This window comes from Mesocricetus auratus, unplaced genomic scaffold (genome assembly GCF_017639785.1).
Source record: "Mesocricetus auratus isolate SY011 unplaced genomic scaffold, BCM_Maur_2.0 Super-Scaffold_100011, whole genome shotgun sequence".
Classification (NCBI taxonomy): Eukaryota; Metazoa; Chordata; class Mammalia; order Rodentia; family Cricetidae; genus Mesocricetus; species Mesocricetus auratus.
This window is the reverse complement of record NW_024429195.1, coordinates 7631829-7654433: the sequence shown is the minus strand read 5'-3', so window position 1 is coordinate 7654433 and position 22605 is coordinate 7631829. Positions and strand designations below refer to the sequence as shown.

The 22605-nt window shown below is 44.7% G+C and overlaps 1 long non-coding RNA gene across 2 annotated transcripts in view; it reads right to left on the bottom strand.

Annotated features, from left to right (window-relative positions):
* Positions 1-475: 475 nt before the first annotated feature.
* Positions 476-22605, bottom strand: part of LOC110342372 — a 50666-nt gene continuing 28536 nt past the window's right edge. Inside the window, exons 2-4 of one of the 2 annotated variants that reach the window (XR_002384419.2) lie at positions 2019-2133; positions 1408-1560; positions 476-611 (exon numbers count right to left, since the gene is read on the bottom strand). This is a non-coding gene — a long non-coding RNA (uncharacterized LOC110342372). The remainder of the gene's footprint in view (positions 612-1407; positions 1561-2018; positions 2134-22605) is intronic. The other variant, XR_002384418.2, reaches the window with a different exon arrangement.

The window sequence follows — 22605 nt, the reverse complement described above, 5'->3', positions numbered from 1 at the left end:
CACATCTTTACATAGCCAAACATTCTATTCCACAACAAGACAGAGCCTCAGTCCCAGTCTCTTGGGTCTGACCACTGAAGGCTGATGGTGCCCTGGTTCAGAAATACTAGCCATCCTCAGTTCACAAGGCACCCAAGGGAAACAGCATGGTAATAGGTAAGTCAACAGCTTTTCTTTTGGGGCTCAGAAGTTGTCCATTCAGTTTTAACTGAATATGTAGGACCACTGGTCCTACCTTCTATCTATATTGGAGGGTTGATAGCATTATGTCAAACTCTGGATAATTTTGCCACTTTCTTGTATTTGAACACTAACTTTCACTCGCTCCTTCCCACATATCCCCTTACCCAGCTGCCACATCTCTTGCAGCCTAAGATATTTACCTTTGAAGATAGTTGGGGTTCCTAACAACCATAGGTTTCCTGTAACATGAAAAATAAAAGACCCAGAGACAAATATTGGGGTTCAAACTTCAAGCTCAAGGTCAGAAATGTAAAGTAGCAAGCCACTAGCTCTTACCTCTACCTCAGGCTGAACAGGCTGATCCTGCTGCCTCTCCTCAGCGTGGCTGAAGAATCCTGAGACTGGATATCTTCCTGACCTCAGGGTGGCTGGAAAATGAATGCTCGATATTGACTACTGAAGACCCTGCTCATATCTTTTATACCTCCCTAGTTCTGGGATTAAAGGCATGAGCTCTATTACTTTTTTAAAGACTGATTCAATTTCACGTATCTCTAGGTGGCGTTGAACTCAGAGAGATCCGTCTACCTCTTAATCCTGAGTCCTAAGATTAAAGGTGTGTAGCACCACCTCTTAGCTTCTGGCTGCTGGCCTTAAAGGTGTGTGCCTTTGGCTTCTATGACTTGTGGGTGACTTTGCTTTCTGAATCCTCAGGCAGGCTTTAATAAATCATAAATAATGTATTGATACAATTTTCTGTCATCACCTTACCTGGGCACATATGGAAAAAATAAAATCCAATTAAAAAGCTTTAAATCCCTATCATTATCCCTTCTTATGACCTTATAAATAACAGTGAGTCAGCAGATTTAGCCACCTGTATAACCTATGATCATACTTGATCCAAGACATATAGGAAAGACTCAATGAACTCTCCTAAAGCCAATAAAACAATCCAAGATCAGCTAGAATCTCCAGCAGCAGTCAAACTCCAAAACGGAGGCAGAGATATCTGATACCAGCAAAGAGAGGTGGTGGCTTTGCCTCTTTTTGGAAGAGAAACACTGATTCTGGTTAGAACTGTACCAGAGAGACTAGCCACCATAGGCCCCTCTCTCATCCATGTGCTAACTCATTTCAACAGACCACTATCCAGCATGTCGCATGGACTCATGTGTGATGTGTGACTGCAGATACCAGCGTCCCCTCCAAGGATCACCTCACCCACTGACCAGCTGGCACATGATGGAGAAGGAGGAGGAAATGTCCGTAGGCCCTTTTTAGAGTTCAGGAAGTAATCAAAACAGTGGACAATGTTCTTCTATCCCTTGGGCCCTGATCTTCTTTAACTCCTGTTCCATGCACTGGTTTCTTTCTCTGTAAACAAGAGAAGAGTGGAATGACCCCGGATGCCACTGCTGTGAAGGGTTAGTCACACTCTTCTGCATCTTCTCCACCATTGCAGGTTCAGGAGACAGGTTTTCCATGACATCATGAGAATGCACATGCTTCCAGGCAAGGCCACATAACAAGATCAGCTTCCTGATGTGCAAGCCCAGAGCAAGCCTGTATCCCCTCCAGTACCGTCGCTAGGTGCTTAGCAGTCCCAAGGCTCTTTAACCACACAGTAAGGCCTTGTCTTTAGCCAGAGACCCATTTCATGTACTTTAAAAGTATTTGAAACTAAGCAATTCCCCCCCCCCCCCCGTGGGTTGTTGGATCTCTAAACCCAGTGTCTCCTGTTGGGGCTGGCCAGGGTTACTAAAAGGTATTTCACTGGGGATGCTTCTCTGTCAAAATGGAAAAGAAAATTTCTCTGTTTCAGAGTGGCTCACCCTCAAGTGTGCTTTTGTGAGGAAGTGAAGGATCTAGCTTTTCCTGGGTGGAAGTCTCCGAAAATAATTCCCCAGGCAGGTGCACCAAGGAGCTGTGTCTCCACCAGTTCTTATGCTGAAATGCGTCAACACATATTCTGTTACAAACATAAATACTGAATTAGTGAGCCAATGAACATTTGCAAATGACACTGGTTTAATCTCAATTTTGTAATATGCATAGAAACTACAGTAGACATTAAAGTAAGCTTGTGACATTTTTATTAGGAAAACATGTTGTCTATTAGCAATCAATTAATGCTGAGGTGTCAACTATCCAAATTGCAAAAGTAGCCATCTCAACATTGATAGAATATATTTTTTCATATGGAACGAAGCCCTAAAACAATGCAAAAAGTATCTATACATATAGGCCTGTCTTTCATTTCTTTTTAAATCTTTTAAATTGACATTTTAAGGTTGCTTAGTATGGTGTTTTGAATAGGAATGGCCCTCATAAGCTCGTATATTTGAATGCTTAGTCATCAGGAAGTAGCATTACTTGAGAAGGAATAGATGTGGCCTTGTTGTAGGAAGTGTGTCACTGGGGATGAGCTTTGAGGTTTCAAAAGTCAAGCCAGCGAAGTGCCTCTCTCTCCCTTCTTCTGCCTGTGGATCCAGATGTATAACTCTTTTTTTTTTTTTTGGTTTTTTGAGACAGGGTTTCTCTATATTGTTTTGGAGGCTATCGGTCCAGCCCAGCCTCGAACTCACAGAGATCCACCTGCCTCTGCCTCCCGAGTGCTGGGATTAAAGGCATGCGCCACCACCGCCCGGCCAGATGTATAACTCTTAACTATTTCTCTAACACCATATCAACCTGTATGCTGTCATGTTCTTGGCCATGACACTGGACTAAACCTTTAAAACTGTAAGCAAGTCCCAATTAAATGCTTTCTTTTATAAGAGTTGTTGTGATCATGGTATATCTTCACATCAATAGAACATGGATTAAGACACAAATTGGAACCAGGAGTGGGGTATTGCTGTGATGGGCCTGACCATGCTACTTGTTGGCAGAATGTAGACTCTGGGACTTTGGATTAGGAGCATGGTTGAACCCTTTAAACAGACCTTAAGGAGCATGGAAGACAGTCGTACTGAGAGCAGTGTAGACTGTGACAGCCCAACTCAAGAGGGTTAAAAGGGAAAAAAAAACATTAGTAAATAGCCTAGAGAACATTCTTGTGATATCTTGGCAAAGAAATCCGGCTGCTCTTTGCCCTTCTCTGAAAAAAATCTTCCTGAGACTAAATTGAAGAGTTTTGCATTAATGGCATTGGTGGAGGAGATTTTAAGACCACCTAGTATGGAGTTTGTCGTGTGGTTATTAGTGATCATTCTTATTCAGGTCTACAGTGAAAAGTAGCAAGTTGAGCAAGGAAACAATGCAAAATGTACAGTTTAAGGAGAAATGGAGCACCAGGGAATGTAGTGGAGTTAAATCCAGAGCTCAAGGAGATAAAGAGTTTAAAGAAAAGCCTGGTTCTAAATGGAGCAAAGGAAGTGGCAGGCTGAGGGCAAGAACCACCCAGCTGACCTTTCAACTTGTGGAAAGAAGTAAATAAAAACTTAAGCATTAAAGGAAACCATGGACGACAGAAAGCTGAGGGAGCCCAGGAGTTTTGCAGATGCGAGTCCCCTACGATGGCCACTAAGAAGAGCAGCAGTGGTGAAGGGAACTAGCCTGAGCCCTGGAGACTAGCTGTGTGCTGCACAGGATGGAGCTGGAGAGGTGGCCCAAGTCCCCTGGAGTCAATGATGAAGAAATCACCGATAATTGGGGGCATTGAGTTATTTGCCCTTTGGAGTTTGGTTTTGCTCTGATTTTATTGTGACTGTGCCCTGGTTCTCACCTCCTAGAGTAAGGATGCATTTAATTTGTTTTTGATTTTTACAGGAGCCCATAGTTGAGAGACTGAATTTAAAAGAGAGAGAGAGAGAGAGAGAGAGAGAGAGAGAGAGAGAGAGAGAGAGAGAGACTGAATTTCAAAGACCGTAGGGGCATTTTAAATGTGTTAAATGATTTATATTATGATGTTGATATCAATGTGTCATCTTGGGAATGAGTAAGAAAGGGAAGTTTGTAGCTTAACAGTGATATGTTTGTGTCAAGCTGACAAAGGGTTAATTGTGCTAAGACAGAAAGGGAAGGGAGAAATTTTGTAATTAGATTATAATCTCAAAAACTAACCTATATTATTTGATGGTCTGTGGAAATCACTTGGCCAACCACTCAAGAAGAGGTAACCCATTCCTGGTGCTGGGCTTTTTATTTGCAAGTATATAGACTATAATTTGGGTATTGGTCCCATTTTTGAGGTAACTCCATTTAACCCCCCTTTGAAATACATACCTGTATATTTTTCAGGAAGCTGCCACTTTTTAAACTTTCCCTAAACTTAGTATCTACTCTCATCTCAGAATGATAGAGGGTAGAGAGGGGTGAGCAGGAACCCTGAAGATCACAAACCTGCTGTAGCTCGAAAGAGATTAGGAAACAAACTGATAAAAAGAAAATGGATTTACTTACAGTTTGGTCAGACTGGGGAAAGAAAGACTACCTAGTTTCCCTCTGCTTTCTCTGTCATAGACATAGAAAAGATTGAACAAAAGTTAGGAGATAATATATACATTCATTTGTCCAAACTGCGTTAATGCCAGAGGACTTTAGTCTCCCTGTCCCCCAAAATGGGATTCCTGGAGAAATTTTAACTCTTTGGGGTCCATTGTTTCAATAGTCTAAGAGCCAAAGGGAGAGCCACAAGTGTCTCTTTAGAACCTCTCTTCTGCCAGAGGGGCGTGTAAACGTGCTTTATAAATAGGAAGCCTGGGCTTCCAGGGAATCCTTTTTCTCTGGCTAGCATAAAACTGTGTTCTCTGAAGGCTGTGAGACAAGGCCTCAGCCAGGTCTCTCACTGTGCGTGCTTTAGCAGGTCTGAGCTGGGCAAACCTTCTTGGAACCAGCATAATGGAGAGTGAATGTTGGCTGCTTTGTAGCAGTAAACACAGCTTGTTCCACAAGTCTTAATTCACGCTGGGACCTGTGTGGCCAACAAGTGTTCTCTGGTAGGAATGAACAGCTCCAAAAGAGTGAAAAGAAGTGGGAAACGGGTTAGTAAAGGAGCAGAGAGTCGGTGGTGGTGGTGGTGGTGGTGGTGGTGGTGGTGGTGGTGGTGGCGGCGGCGGCGGCGGCGGCGGAGGCGGCAGCAGCAGCGCACGCCTTTAACCTGGCACTCGGGCAGCAGAGGCAGACGGATCTCTGTGAGTTTGAGGCCAGCCTGGTCTACAGAGCAATTTCCAGGAAGCCAAAGCTGTTACACAGAGAAACCCTGTCTTGAAAAACTAATGATAATGATATTAATAACAATGATGATAGAGAAGACTAGAAAGCTTTTGCAAGTTATGAAGATCTAAGTAAGTCATTTTGCAAGCCCAAACATTAACAATTACAAGGATTAGCTAAAATGCATGTCTAACCAAAGTTCATTTGAAATTTTCTGGTTATTGAGATAGTATAAAGTAGTTTAAAGTACCAGACTGCTGTGATGGGTCTTCTGGGTGTTTAATAACTGCAGTTGACGGCTATTCTAACGTGGTCTGAGGAACTGAAAGGAGGAACATTTTCCCCCCTCACCCTCCAAGGTCAATGAAGTTCCAGGAGACTGTGAGCCATCTCTAGGAATGTTCTGTAACTGTGGACAGTCACCTCTTCTCTTTTCAGGAAGGTCACGGAGACCCCACTCACTGGATTCTAACCACAGCCCAATCTATAAGGAGGAGGGCCCACACAGGGCAAAGATTCCCTCCAAGCTTCCAAAGGAAGCACAGTCAGGCTAAGCAAAACCTTTGCTTATTCTCATGTAGGCAAATAAAGAAAGACTCAATGAGTCAGAGATTCCGCTCAAACCCAGGTGACTCCCGAGGGCCAGATTCTCCACTGGCCTTGATGATACAAAATGAAAACTTTATTTTGGTCTCTTCAGGAAATCTAACCAAATATTGGGGACTGATAATAGTTCAAGGCTCACATTCCCAGGCATTAGACACAAGTCTACATGAGATGTTCTCTAGACAATTATGTCTTACTAATATTTTCTTCTTGCTAAAAGATGTTGCTAATATATAAGACTTAAGACCTTAGCACACCAAAGCACCTGCCCACAGCCAAGGAAGACAGGCCCACTATTAAAGGATCACTTCCCTACCTAGAAGCCATATGCTTCTAGCTGATCCAACAACTATCAAGGGACATGAAAGCTGATTGTGGATTCCTCATTCTGGAGATCACCCTTAGAGGCCAAAGAAAAGTAAAGGCTCTGTGAGCACATCCAGAGACTCTAATAATCCTCGATCAGGATATTTTAAAATCCTTTCCAGACATCACTCAAGGACTTCCTTTCCTTCCTACATCTGATAGTTGGAGTCTGTCTTAGTCAGGGTTTCTAGTGCTGTGAAGAGTCGCCATGAGCGTAGCAACTCATAAAGGAAAACGTTTAGTTTTGCATCTTACAGTTCAGAGGTTTAGTCCCCTACCATCACGATGGGACACAGCAGCAACAGGCAGGCTAGGAACTGGAGAAGGATCAGAAACATCTTTGATCCACAGGCAACAGGAAGTAAACTGAGATACTAGGCATGGCTTGAACATATATGAGACTTCAAAGCCTGCCTCCACAATGACACACTTCCTCTAGCAAAGCCACAACTACTCCAACAAAGTGACACCTCCTAATAGTGCCACTCCCAATGAGCTCATGGGAGCCAATTACATTCAAACTGCCACAGAGTCTTATACATAGGCTCCCTGGAGGGATACCTCAATACTGCCACACCCAATATCCTAAATACAACCCGAAGAAGCCAGATGGGTCATCACCCCAACCTCACGATGGCATCTTCAGAGGAAGGAGGGATGATACGAACAGACAATAGAAATTGATTAGGAGGTTTAGGGTAAAAGAGACCCTAAAGAAATGTCCTTGGGACTCAGCAGTCTCCTCCTTTCTGGTGACCAAAGATGTGTATCGTGTTGTCTTCCCTGCCAACTGCCTGGGCCCTGCTGAGCTGTCTGAACCCCCAAATAACACACAGGACACTATATTAATTATGAAGCTGTCAGCTGTTTGCTTGGTCTGACTTGATTATTTACCCGTAATTACTCATATATATTTTATAAGAACTTATCTTTGCTAGGACGCACTCCTGCTGCATCTGTTCCTCCAGGGAGTTACATAGCAACCAGTATCTTCACTACATTTTCCAGAATCCTCCTAGACTCCTAGTCCCACCTATTTTTCTTCCCTTTTGGCCAACAGTGCTTTATTGACGTATACACAGGACTCTCCCATCAAAGATGCCAAAAGCATTTTTGGAAACTCTGATCTCTAATCCATTTCCTCTGGTTCCTAGGGTTAAAGTAGCAAGGAAAGCCCCCTGAGAGAAAGTACCTCCTGGTCAAGAGAATAGAATCTTATTTCCATGAGGAGTCTATGAGACCTTGTGTAGGACCCAGGGTTCCCCTTCCCATGGGTTCTTTCAGCCCTCTCTTCTAGTCCACCCCTATTCCTTTGTATCAGCCACACTCAGAAGCACTCTCTACCTGGGTCTTCCAGTGGCCCCATCCCTACACTCAGATCAGTATATCTCAGCCACTATTAGAGAAGCTTCCTCTTAGAGTAGATGGAAACGAACACAGAGACCCACAGCTGGAAAATGTGCAGAGAGTGAGAGACTTTAGAACACTTGGTCCTACATGGGATGTGTCTATCAAAACCCTCCCCTAAGGGAGATATGATGAAGAGGAGGTGGGAAGATTATAGGAGGTGGAGGGGATAAAGGACACTAAGGACACAGTGTCTTGCAGGCACAATGGGACTGATACACATATGAACTTACAGAGCTGGTGGCAGTTGTTAATCCCCAAGATGGGATGAGAAAGACCACTTACCCAAATCATCATGGCCAAATTAATTAAAGAAAGTTTTTTGTTTAATTCATGTATATAGACTGCCTCCCCCTAAGGTGGGTCTGAGAGGTCAGCATTAGATATGAGGAAGACAACACTGTTAGAACTCAGGGATGGGGGGTTTCTAAATGTGGAGGCTTATGCACAAATTAGGCGGGGTTACAGAAGCAGAACATAAGCACAATAAGTTAGTCATAACAACCTCCTGAAACAAAGACATGATTGCAAAGGTGTTGGTAACAACAGGTAGCCATGTAACCCTTTTGAAGCAAAGGTATGGTTGAAAGATGGTTATTAACTTTTTGAAACGAAGACGTGATTGACATTACTGAAACAGGCAGTACAGAATTGTTTTTTTAGTTAAGGTTACAGATGGGGCATACCCCAACCCTTGAGAAACAGAGCTTTAATCATTGACAGTTTGTCTCTACTGTAAGATAGTTTTTAAGCCTAAGATGGAGGCAGGCTGGTTCCTTCCCAGCGTTCATGGGACCTACCTAAGATCAATAAAATGGATCAAGAAGCTTCTACATTAGTAACTAGGTTGTTACACCAAGATTTCTAGTGACCAACAGAAACCTAGAGACACTGACAACAAGTGCAGAGATGATTCAAGAGCAAGTTTTTGATATATACTTGGTTTTTAGAACAACAAAAATCTGGAGAGATGACTCAGCGGTTAAGAGCACTGGCTACTTTTCCAGAGGACCTAAGTTCAACTCCCAGCACCCACATGGCAGCTCACAACTGTAACTCCAGTCCCAGGGGACCTGACACCTTCTTCTGTGGGCATTTGGTACACACATGGTGCACAGACTTACGTGTAAGCAAAATACCCACATACACAAAATAAATCTAAAAAGAAAGAGAAAGAACGCATTGGGCTACACCATGGCCGGGTTAGAAGGGCGGGGGTGCAACAGCTGGCTGTGTAGAAACTGCCCCAACTGGTGTCTCCTAGAACAATAAAAGCACCACGGGGAGAGTAAGGAGCCCAGCCTGACAGAGGTCCGTAGTTCAAAGCCAGTCTGCACAAGAGGAAAGAGAGCTGACAGTTTATGGACATGTTTTACTTGTGGTAAACAAACTATGTATATTCTGTCATCTAGAAACACACACACACACACACACTTGACAACACAGAAAGAAAAGTAAGAATTCTAAGTAAGCTGAATGAACATGTTTCTCTGTGGTTTCCAAATGTAGCTCACTTAGTTTTCATAACAACCAATGAGATGACTGAAGCAACTGTTCTTCCAAATCCGTATTTCACGCCCTTTCTCAGTCTCCACCATGGTCAGACTGGCTGTATAACAGACTACGTAACGGCTATATAGCATAGCAAATGGGAGTGTCCATTACACGCCCCTCTCCACCCTGATGTTCCTTTTCTCTCTCTCCTCTCTTTCTTCTTTGTCTCCACAACTGATAGCAAATGTCTCCAACTGGTGCCTTTACCAAGGAACCTGGATGTCTGGAGAGAGCTACACAGTAAAGGTATCCATGTGGGATGCGGTTCGTCGTGGCAAGAAGGCATATGGGATGCAGCCCATCATGGCGGAGAAGGCATACGGGATGAGGTCCATCGTGGTGGATAAGGCGTGGTAGCAAGAGCATGAAGCCACTGATCACAGCGTGTTTGCAGTCATGAAGCGGAGAGCAGACAGAAAGTGGGACTGTGCCGTAAAACCCCAAGGCCTGTCCCCGGTGACCCCCCTTCCTTCAGCAAGGCTACACCTCTAAAACTTCCACAACCTTCCGGAACAGTTTGACCAGCTGGGACCAGCAGCCAACACATGAGCCTGGGGGGGGGGGGGGGGCGTTTCCCATGCAAACCACAGCAGTGCTCCTTAAACTCATGCAATGTTTCGTTTTATCTATTCTATCCATCCCGAAGTCATTTTCATTGAAAGTTCAAATAGAAGCACCTGTTGCCTCACCCATGCTTCCCATGCTGAGTGGAATGATGGCCTCCCAGAGACGTCTATAGCCTAATCCTCGGCACAGATAAATCTGGTAAGAGTAAATAATAAAAAATTTCAGCTATGGGCAGGTGTGATGATGTTCACCCTTAATCCCAGCATTTGGGAGGAGGAGTCACACATACCAATCTGAGTTCAAGGCAGCCTGGTCTACATAGTGAATTCCAGGACAGTCAATCCTATACAGTGTGACCCTGTCCCAAAACAAACAAACATGACAGCAATAATACTAGAGTTTCAGAATTTCAGCTGTGTAAAAGCATCAGGAGTGAGATTATAGCCACAGACTGCAGGAAAGACTTGCAAAAGACACAGCAAGTACAAGATGGTGTCTAGGTTGGTGTGGCGAAACACTTGCGATCCCAGTTCCCAGAAGGTGTTAAGGCTAGCCAAGGGTAAAAACTGAGTTAAGGTTCTTGTGGGCTACAAAGGAAGACTGCCTCAGAAGAGAAAAAGAGTACCATTATCCAAACATACAAAGACTCTAAAACCTTAGAAGTCAAGCTGCACCAATGAAATCATGTGTGACGGTTGTAACAGACAGATAGATGCCAAAGAATAAAAACAGATACCTGCATATTCTAAGCATCTGGACACATGAAATTCTACACTATATGTCAACAGGGAAGTGAAAACCGAGACACCAGTGAGATACAGCCTATTACATGTATAACTATTAGAATGGTTCAAATTCAGAATAAAGGCAATACCAAATATTGGTATTTCAGATGAGAATGCAAGATGATATAGCCACTTTAGAAGACAGTTTGGGACACTCTTACAATATAAACATATTCTTAACCTGTATCTAGGAATCATAATTCTTGTTATTTACTCAAAGGAATTGAAGATGTATGCACACATAAAATCTGCACGTGGGTGCTTATTGTTGGGGGCACCAAGGACCCAGTACCAACATATCACTAGGGAAACCAGGAATGTTAGAGACATAGGGGCCTCTTCTTAATGGAGAAGATAAATACCTATTTTTTCCTCCCAGAAGGTTGGGAGTGAATTTTGTTAATGACCTGTGACCTTTTTGACATCTATGGAGGCACAACCTGTTCTACCCTAATCTTCATTAGATATCCCAATATCATATTATTTCTTCCACTGTATCAGCTGCTTTTTGGTTGCTATGGTAAAATACCATGGTTATGGTGGTCTGAGTGAAAATGGGCCCCATAGGCCCATTAGGAGTGGTACTATTAGAAGGTGTGGCCTTTTTGGGATAGGTGTGGTCTTGTTGGAGAAAGTGTGTCACTGTGAGAGTGGGCTGTGAGGTGTCCTATGCTCAAGCTATGCACAGTGTGGTCTGTAGTCTCCTTCTGCTGTCTGCAGATCAAAATGTAGAACTCTCGGCTCCTTCTCCAGCACCCTATCTGCCTGCGTGTAGACAAGTTTCCCACCATGATGACCATGGACTAAACCTCTGAAACTGTAAGCCAGTTCCAATTAAACGTTTTCCTTTATAAGAGTTGCCATGGTCATGGTGTCTCTTCACAGCAACAGAACACTAACCAAGATATAACATATGATGAAACTTATTCCTGGTGGTGCAAGTGATAGTTTTGGCAGGTCTCTCACCGGTGAATTCCTGTGGCGGAAGTCACCCTCATTTTTCAGAGCTGTAACCTCCAAGTTCAGATCATCTCTTTTCTTACAGTAAGTGAAATCTCACCTTAAATGCATCTGATTTGTCAGTTGCTGTGGCTTGCTTTTAAGACCTCTGACTGCAAAGGAATTTATTTAGATGTCATGAAACTGCAGAACAACAGGCATAGCCCCCACCTTCTAAAATCCAAGTTTTCCAACTTGACTCAGTTAGCTATAAAGACTGCTCTATAGTTAGCTTAAATCCACCTCGTCCAGTCTGTCTGTCTTGCTCATACCTTGCCAAGCCCTCCAATACTACTTCGTGGAGATTTGCTAGGACTCCTGTCTTACCGTAACTGTCTTCTGGACCTCTCTCCATGCTACTGAGGGAAAATCTCAGAAGAGATCTCTGGAAACAACAGGACCACTGAGAACAGTTTTTAGTGCTGCACAGGCTCTGTCCACTGTAATGATCTTGGAGGGAATCACAAGCAGTTACTTGTTGGAGATTCTTCCCTGGATCTTAATGTTTGTTTCTAATGCCCGTGTACAAAATAATAGGGTTCCATTGTGACATTTGTGTGTGTGTGTGTGTGTGTATGTGTGTGTGTATGTGTGTGTATATGCATATGTGTGTGTGTATATATATGTGTGTATGTGTGTATATATATATGTGTGTGTGTATATGCATGTGTATATGCATGTGTGTATGTGTGTGCATGTGTGTGTGTATGTGTGTGTGTGTCATTTTACTTTGCTCATATTTGCTGCTCTCTCCTCATCCCCCCACTCTTCCACTCTTAAAATTGGTCCTTTTTTTCTTTCATGTCTTATATGAACACACACATATTTATATGCAGATTCGCATATGGGAAAGCACGAGGTATTTTGGCTCCTCCCATCATTCTCTTCTCCCCTCTTCTTTAGATCTCTTCCTGACTCATCTCAGTCCTGTTTTCTTACAGTGTTTTTGTTTTCCTTCACCGTGGTCTCTTCTTCTTCGTGTCACACAGAGACAGCTCCTCATCTTCCTCACACAAAACTCCAGCCTTTGGTTTTGCATACCCCTAAGCCGAATGGGACCACAGCCTCTCTCATTCTTCTGCTGCTTCTCAGAAACTGGTGGGGAGTTTTTGCAGGGAAACGCAGAGCCTTCCCGGAACCTTGACGTGCCGCCCACGAGAGTAGGAACAGAGAATTGTCACACCACACCCTTTAATTCAGAGTCAGGGTGCAGAAGCACGTGTAAACCTTGGGACAGACTCTCAATTGTGCAAGAAGTATGAGGTTGTTAACCTTCATTTGATAATTATACCTACAGTCTGGCCTTTAGCCTGCCTTCTGGCACACACTTAACCTGGTCAGTTCTGGATTCCTCTTGGCCCGAGAGCTTGCGCCTAAAGCAGAGCAGGCTGCAGACATGCCGTGGCCGCGGGAAGGGGCATCTAGATATTGGTGGCTGTCAGCAGTAGTGAGAGCCCCACCGTCTTAGGCAGTGCTCTTGCTGTGAAGAGACACGGTGACCAGGGCAGCTCTCGTGAAAGAAAGCGTTTGGTCGGGGCTTGCTCACAGCCTCACACGGCGGCTCCTTTACCAGTGTGACAGTGAACATGACGGACACATGATTCTAGAGCAGCAGCTGAAAGCTACAGCCTGATCCTCGGGCAGAGAGAGCAAACTGGGCCTGGAGGGGGCTTTAGAAACCTCAGAGTCGACCCCCAGAAACACACCTCTTCCGACAAGGTCCCATTCTTTCCAAACAGTTCACCAACTACGGACTAAGCATGCAGTGAGCCCATTGGAGTCATTTCCCTCAAACTGCCACACCCATCCATGCAGCCTGAGTTCTCCCCACAGACTTCTCAGGGGGAGCTGGGGTCTTGACATACACCGCTGGAAAATGTCAAACTGACATGGCAAATCAGCATGAGTCAAAGTTGGAGTTCATTAAGCAAAAGGCAGTTCACGCTCAGGTTTAGTACATGCCCAACTATCTCAGCAATAGCCTGTGTGTGCGCATGTATATGACTTTGTAGCATTTTGAAGTCATGATGTTCAAGGAATGCCATCTATATCAAAGTTTCAGAAAGTAAAAATGCTTGGCATGCTTTTTTTCTGAAGGAGTTTTTTATAACTGTGATTGTAAGGGAGAACATGTAGTGTCCTATTCAAACGAGGAAGGAAAGCTAAGAAGACTACAAAGGAAAAAAAATCACAAAAGGCCGGAGGAATTCTTAGCTCAGAAGGAGTTCTCATGAATTCTTAAGTCTCAGGGAGGTCAAGATGTACATTTTTGTCTACAAAGATGGTTCATAACCTCGTGAGAGAGGTTTTCTCAGTTAGGGGCGCACCTTCTGGAGGCCCTGTTGTCAGCTGTCCTGAAACACTAGACTGTCAGCCAGCAAGAAATTTAAAGCAGGCTGCAGGGACCCTGCTTCTTTCCCTTTCTCTCCCGCCTTCACTTTCCATCGTTCTTGTCTGAGTAGCTATCCCCTAGGCAGGGATCTGCTGAGACAGACGACGTTCCCCTCATCAGTCCACATTGCTCTGCTCCTCACCCCCGTTCCTCATCTCAAGGCCCCCTCAAGTATGGCTATTCTACTTCCTTCAACCCACTTTGAGGTCTGCTTCCTGGCACCTGGAACCAGCTGGTGACTCTAGGAAGCCACTTCAGGTCATCTTCCTAGATACCCCACATAACCATTTTCACCCGCTTATGCTTGCTGCCGAGAACATGATCAATTAGGCAAGTTTTCCGCTCTTCAGGTCCCACTGGGAAAGCAACAATAGACACACTTATGCCTGGATCCATCTAGACTCCTATCGTGGTCCTCACTCTACCTTCGGGGTACCGCCTCTGAAAGACAAGGCTCTGGGCACTCTTCAGGGGCAGGGTTTCATGTCCTCCCTAGTCCTCCTTCCCCATCAATGCAGAGAGCTCATAAAACTAGTCAGGAAGGTGGGAAGCACAAGCTGGGGGCCATTATGTTTTCTTTGGAGTCGTTTGTCCTACATTCTTCCTGGATCCTGCTGTGGGTTGCACATTTAAAACAAGAAGAGGCATTCCTTCCTCTCCGTTGTGCGGCTCCTATCCTATGGCAGAGCGACCTAAGCACAATGAAGCTTGAGTGGGAGAAGTGGCAAGGCCAGCGACCTGAGTGGGGAGCTTGGTGGTTAATATCTTAAAATATTATTCCACTCCCAGGGGGGCAGCTAACGCACAATGCTTTGCTGAAAGCCCTTTTTTAAAAGTAAGTTCCCAAGAACATTTAGCTCTTGTTCCCTCTCCCCATGTAAACAATGATTAGACTCCGAAGCCCCGGCATCAGAATGGTCAGTATAATAGACTCCTTCAACCCTTTCCCTTACTTAAAGAGAAAATATTGCTTCACCATTGTTGGAAACAGTCTGTGTCCTGTTCCGACTTACTCCGCACCATGCAGAACAGTGACTCCTCAGGCTGCCTAGCCCTCCAGAGACTCCATTTCACAACAGCTTTTGACTCCATTTCGAGCACAGAGGGAAGCTTCGTCAACAGTGCCATCTATCTGCACCACCCATATGACACAGACCTACTGGGCATCAGCAGGGTGTCCCACTATGTATGGGAAGGGGAAAACTGAGACCGTAGGTGCACATGGATGCATTCATTAAAATCAGGCCCAAGAACTTATCGGACACACCAGACGAAGGAGAGGGAATAACTCTTTTCATCCCATGTGAGGTGAGCACCCAACTTTGTAATAGCAATCACCTTGTGGTCAAGCTTGAGGCTACAGTCTGCTCCCCCAAGAGTCCAGATTTCCTTGGTTGTATTTGAAGGGGCTGACAGCAGCTCCATCTTGGTTTCAGAGAGGGTATTTTCAAAAAGTCTAGGCTGGCCTCAAATTTAGTCCTTTGGCTTCCCACAGGCTACCACATCCAGCATGTCTTCATTTCATTCATTTCCCTTGCTTCTGAGCAATATTCTATGACAATATTCTGATTAAACATCTGGTGATTTACTCTCCACTGTAACACAAGGCTAGTCCATGCTCCCAATGTGGTTATATTGAATAATAAATCTCACTATTTTTTTTTTACTATTAATGTGGTTGCTTTAATTGACTTCTCAGGAATGGATTACTGAATCTGGCTCCTTGGGGTACAGGCTATGACCCCAAGTTCAGTAACAGCTCCACAAACCATTGGTCATCTGACTATCCACTGTGTGTATCAAGGGATCTACAGGCAGAGAATCCCCAATTATCCCGGGACCTTCAGCTTGGCTCCGCCCCTGCCAAGGCATGACGTGGTCTACTCAAATTGCTGTCTGCCTGTCCCTAGGCCTGTTTACACACCGTCCACCCATTCCCCTGCCTGTTCTTTATTCTCAACCGTGGCCTGTCCTTTTGCTACTTCAACGGGAGTGAGGCCTGCAGCTTTGTTCCAGTCTGTGGTCCAGCAGTGGTGGCTGCAGCAGTGCCTTTCCAGAGGCCTCTGGCCTTGTTGGTTATCTCATTCCCATAGACTGTTTGGGGTAACTTTACCCACAAAGCCACCTGAGCTGTGGTTTTGCTTTGCTTCGGAGGACATGAGGAGGTTTTTAATCCAGATTTAATTATCTAATTAGCATAGAATATTTATAAGTATAGAATTTCAACCTTTTTTTTCTACTCTGTGTGTGAGAGAGAGAGAGAGTGTGTGTGTGTGTGTGAGAGAGAGAGAGTGTGTGTGAGAGAGAGAGAGAGAGTGTGTGTGTGTGTGAGAGAGAGAGAGTGTGTGTGAGAGAGAGAGAGAGAGTGTGTGTGTGTGGGGGCATGGCTGTGTAGTGTTTGTGTTCATTTGTGTGGCCTTGTGTACATGCATGGCTATGTAGATTCAGGCATACGTGCAGGTGAAGACCAGAAGTCAACACCGGATGTCTTCTTTAAGCACTTTTCACTTTTTTTTCTTTTTTTCAGCGAGAGTCTCTCGTTGAAGCTGGAGTTCACTGATTGGCTAGACTGACTGGCCAGCAAACCCCAGAGCTCGCCCTGCCTCTGCCTTTGCAGGACTGGAATTAGAAGCAAGTATGCCATTCTTGGCTTCCCACACGGGCCCTGTGGATACAAAGTCCAGGCGTTCGTGCTTATGGAGGAAGTGCTTTTCTGACGGAGCCATCTTCCCAGACTGTGGAATTTTCTCTTGTGTTTAAGTCATTTCAGTTTTCCCTCTTCTCTTTTCGCTTTTTTAAAGACAAGGTCTCACTGTGTGGCCCCAAGTGTCCGAACTCACTGTGTAGATCAGGCCGTGTAGGCGGACTTTTCTGTTCCACCAGCCGGCTCCAAATAAGCATTCAGAGACTGGTTATTAACTATCCATGTTCTGTTGACAGCTCAGCTTTGCTCCTAGAGAACTCTTACGTTTTAAATGAACCCATATTTCCTAGCTGCCCTTAGCCCCGTGGCTGTACCTTCTTTTAACGTGACTCGCTCATCTTGCTTCTCTCTGTGTCTAACATAACTTCTGAGACACGAGTGTCCTCTGTCTGGCTGTCCCTCCTATACCTCCTACATAGCGACCAGCCAGTCAGCTCTTTTATCAAACCAATCAGAAGGTGCGTTGGCAAAGACACATCTTCAGTGTACAAAAAGATTATTCAGTGACAAGGCTGGCCCTAAACTCAGAGATCTGCCTCCCTCTGTTTCCCAAGTGCTGGCATAACAGGCATGTGTCACCTAGTCTGGAAATTTCCTGGGGAATTTGTCCGCTTGAACTTTACCGTCAACTCTTTAGTAATTGTCATATCCCTCTCATAATTCTGTTTATTTTACATTTAGGCCATGCAATCTCACCCCTATTTTTACTGACTTGGGCAATTAGTATATTTTTTCCTTCTTTATTGTACGTTTAAGCTTTATCAATTTTATAGATATTTTGAAAAATAATTGCCACTTCTGTTTTGTTCTGCTTCTGCCTCCAGCATGCCGATTTCCCCTTCCACAGCTTTGGTTTGTGTTGATTTGTTTTTTCTGCTCTCTTAGAATGAGCGCTTGAAGTCCCTAACGCTCAGCCTTCTCTTTAAGACATTGCTTTACCGCTGCTGCACATGTTTTGGTGTGTTCTATGTTTACCTCTTTGATTTATCACTGGCATTATTTGAAACCTTTTATAGGTAAGGCAAGCACATGAAACAAATACTACAAACACATACATAGTTGAAGGTACATTTAGCATCTCTGTGACAGACTTTGCCCAAAAATAAGTTTTCCCCAACCAAGACGGTCTAGATGAAGATACCTCCATAAGAACTTGTGTGGAAATTCTCACACATCTAGCAAACACCATGACAGAGAAGTGGTTCATCAATTCTACACCATCGCTGCCTTTAGTAAGGGAAATCGTGGGACACAGCGCTATCAGAAATTTGTCAGAGCTAGAGCAGAGGCTTTGAGCCTGTGTGGGTGCTGCAGCGTGAGGATGTATATGAAGACTCGGAAGAGAGTCATCCTGCCCCTAATCTCCAGGCTTCTGAGTTAAGCTGTTCCTTCTCTAGCTGAAGCCAAGCCCGTCCTTAAGTGGGGCTAAAGAAGTCCTTGAAACATAAAATTACTTAAACAAGAATACAGATTGAGGGCATTATAGGACACAATTGGGTGACAGGCCTCAGAGATGTTGGTTTTCAGATAACACCTTTCTCTGTGGGCGTTGCTTTAGAACATACACTACTTAGTTTTGGTCTGTTTATGTTTTAGGGCTTTTTTCCTCACTTTGAAAAATATTACACTTGCTTTCTCTGCCCATGTTTTCCTATTTTGTATTCATATTTTGAGGGCTGGAGGAAATGAGCATGGGAGTTGGCCTTTAAGGTTCTTATTAAAAATAATAGGCTCCTGTAGGATGCTTTAAAAAGATTTCCTTTGTACATATTTGTTACAAATAAAGCATCTTAAGGAAAACCATATAACATAGAGAGACTAGATTGTTTTAATGTCCTGACTACATACATGGATGAGTGATGAAGCAAGTATAGTCAGAAGTTAATTTTAAAATCTAGGTTGTGGGTATATGTGTGCTCACTGTAAATGCCTTTCAAGTTTTATATACGATTGAAGTTTTCTTTTTACTAATTTTTATTTAAATAAAGCAATCTTATTTCACATACCCATCCCAGTTCCCTCTCCCTCCCTTTCTCCCATCCCCTCACCAACTCCTTCCCACCCCCTATCCACTCCTCAGGGAGGGTGAGGCCTCCCATGGGAGATCATCAAAGCCTGACACATCATTTGGGGCAGGACCTAGGTCCTCCCCCATGTATCTAGGCTAAGAGAATATCCCTCCATAGGGAATGGGCTCCCAAAACCCTTTCGTGCACCAGAGATAAATACTGATTCCACTGCCAGAGGCCCCCATGGCCTCCCAACTGAGATCACATTCAGGGGCCTGGTTTTATGCAGGTTCCCCAGCTGTCAGTCTGGGGTCCATGAGCTCCACTTGTTCAGGTCAGCTGTTTCAGTGGGTTTCCCCAGCATGGTCTTGACCCTTTGCTCATAATTGAAGTTTTCTTAATAAAAGGTTGAAAAAAATGTCATTTGCACAGGGAGTATATGGAAAAATAGGACCCTTCAGATCTGTCCCTGATTATGGTCAAATGATCCATTTAGGTTCCTAATGAGTGTTCAGCCATCTTGGTGGCTGATCAAATGCTGACTGGGTCACACACTTGAAAAGTCTGTTTAGGGTTTCAAAGCTCTTTCAGATTTATAACTACATTGGCCCACCATCTGTGATCCCACCTGCAATACCACCTGTGACCCCCCTGTGATCCACCTGTGACCCCCCTATGACCCCCCTGTGACCCACCTGTGACCCCCCTGTGATCCACCTGTGACCCACCTGTGACCACCCTATGATCCACCTGTGACCCCCCTATGATCCACCTGTGACCCACCTGTGACCCCCCTGTGATCCACCTGTGACCCACCTGTGACCCCCCTATGATCCACCTGTGACCCACCTGTGACCCCCCTATGATCCACCTGTGACCCACCTGTGACCCCCCTATGATCCACCTGTGACCCACCTGTGACCCACCTGTGACCCACCTGTAACCCCTGTGATCCTCTTGTGATCCACCTGTGACCCACCTGTGACCCCCTGTGACCCACCTGTCACCCCCTCCCCCCATGATCCACCTGTGACCCCCCTGTGATCCACCTGTGACCCCCCCATGACCCACCTGTGGTCCACCTGTGACCCACCTGTGACCCCCCCTATGACCCACCTGTGGTCCACCTGTGGTCCACCCGCAATCCCACCTGAGCTGATGACAGGACAGATTTCACCACCACCATTGATGACTTTTTTGCAAATAAGAAACTAAAACTCTGCTAGATAACAATGCTCCTGGAGATAAGCCAGGACTCAGACATACGGTTCTTTGTCCTTTACTGGCTACCTTTCATTGTCTTTAGTTGAAAGTTATTCTAAATTACTAGGGAGACAAAGGGATCTGATAAATAAATTCGAGGAGCAGAGTTAGCCACATACTACATAATAACCATATCCATATCTATATAGATTACATAATGGCTACAGAAGTTTCAAAGAAGCCACAGCTGGTTTGGAAGAGTTAACAGAGGCCTTCCTGGAGGAGGAGTTAGAAAGTTGATAGATATGAGAGAAGAGTCACTGCAGCTCTACCCAGTTGGACTGCTGCCGCGGGCTCAGAGCAGGACCTTCAGGGTTGCAAGTAGGGTCACAATGTGGATGGCTGGGCAGAGACAGAGGCCATGAACAGTGCAGGACCATAGGGCGGTGGAGGCATGGTGAAGATCTAGTGATCAGACAGATGGCTGGGCACATGGGGAGCAACAGAAATAGGTTGTGTCTCAGTTAGGGTTTCTATTGCTGTGAAAAGACACCATGAACACAGCAACTCTTATAAAGCAAAAACATTTGATTGGGATGACTTACATTTTCAGAGGTTTGGCCCATTGTCATCATGGCGGGAAGCATGGCGGCATGCAGGCAGACATGGTGTTGGAGAAGGAGCTGGGAGTCCTACGTCTTGAACCATAGGTAATAGGAAGTGGTCTGTCTCACTGGGTATAGCTTGAGCATACATGTGACCTCAGAGCCCACCCCCACAGTGACACACTTCCTCCAACAAGGCCACATCTTCTAATGGTGCCACTCCCTTTAGGGGTCATCTTCTTTCAAACCACCACATTCTACTTCTGGCCTCCAGAAACTTGTGACCATATCATAATGCAAAAAAATACATCCAGCCCAAATTCAAAAGTCCCCATAGTCTGTAACAGTCTGAAACTTATTTAAAAGTCTAAAGTTCAAGGTCTCTTCTGAGATTCATGGAACCTCTTAATTGTAATCCCCTGAAAAATCAAATTAAGAATGCAGATCATATACTTCCCACATATAGTGGCATGGGATATACATTACAAAACACAGGGAAGGGAGAATAGTGGAGAAATCCTGGACCAAAGCAAGATCAAAACCCAACTGAGCAAACGCTGCCTTTTCAGGTCTGATGTCAAAATGTTCTTCAAATCTCTGACTCCTTTCAGATCTGTTGACTGCAACACACTTCTTTCTCTCTGGCTGGTTACATTCCCTGTTAGCAGCTCTCCTCAGTGGGTATTCCACAGCGCTGGCATCTCCAGTATCTTGGGATCTCAAAAGCAATCCAGGCTTCAGCTTCACACAATGGCCTCTCTAGGCCTCCATGCAGGGATACCCCAACGCATGCCAGGCATCAGCATCTCTTTTTAGTTGCAGAGGAAAATTCCATGATCCCTTTCTTCTATACTTAAAGCCAGAACCACATGGCTGAAGCTGCCAGATTCTTCCGCTTGCTGGAGCTGGAACACGGCCATGTCAGTCAATCACATCTTCACAGCTTCCTATTTGATGGTTTCCTTCACTGCCTAAGCGTGGCTATCCTGAAATTGGATCTGTAGAGCAGGCTGCCCTCAAACTCAGAGATCCAACAGTTGCAGACTCTGGAGTGCTGGGATTAAAGACATGCACCACCATACTTGGATCTAAGCTTTTCTTTACTTCCTTTTCACAAGTTGGAAACCTAGCTGGGTCGGATCTTGCTCTGAGGTCACCACTCCCTTTATTTCATTTTTTAATCTGTTTGTCTCCTTGAACTTGAATGAACACAATTACATTCCACTTTTTCTCCTTAAATTGTACATTTTCTATTTTCCCTTGTTCAGCTTGCTCATTTTCATTATAAATCTTCATTAGAGTTAACACTAATAACCACACTGCAGAGTCTATAGTAAGCTGTTTTGAGATTTCCTCTGTCAATGGAATTAATCCAAATCTCTTCACTTTAGCCTCAGACAAGGCAGTCACACTCTTCACCAAAATATTACAAGAATGATTTTTAGGCTCTCCCCTGAAACTTCTTGAGCCTGACTCCCACAGATCATCAATTCACATTCAGCATGACTGTCTTCCATGCTCCTACTAGTATGGCCCATTAAGCAGCACTTAAATCATTCAACTACTTTTCTAATCATAGTCACAAGGTCCATATTTCTTCTAACAAAAACCTGGTCCAGCCGATCACAAAAATACTCCAGTCCCTGGCACCAACTTCTGCCTCAGTTAGGGTTTCTATTGCTATGAACTGACACCATGACTACAGCAACTCTTTTTTTTCTGTTTTTTTTTTTTTTTGAGTCAGGGTTTCTCTGTATTTCTTTGGAGGCTGTCCTGGAACTTGCTCTGTAGACCAGGCTGGCCTCTAACTCACAGAGATCCTCCTGCCTCTGCCTCCCGAGTGCTGGGATTAAAGGTGTGCGCCACCAACGCCTGGCTGACTACAGCAACTTTTATAAAGGGAAACCATGTCATTGGGGTGGCTTACATTTTCAGAGGTTTGACACCTAATCATCACCAGTGTGAAACGGCAGCACTCAGACAGAGAAGGAGCTGAGAGTCCTACACCTTGACCCTCAAGCAACAAGAAGCAGCCAGTTTCACTGCTTAAGCAAAGGAGACCTCA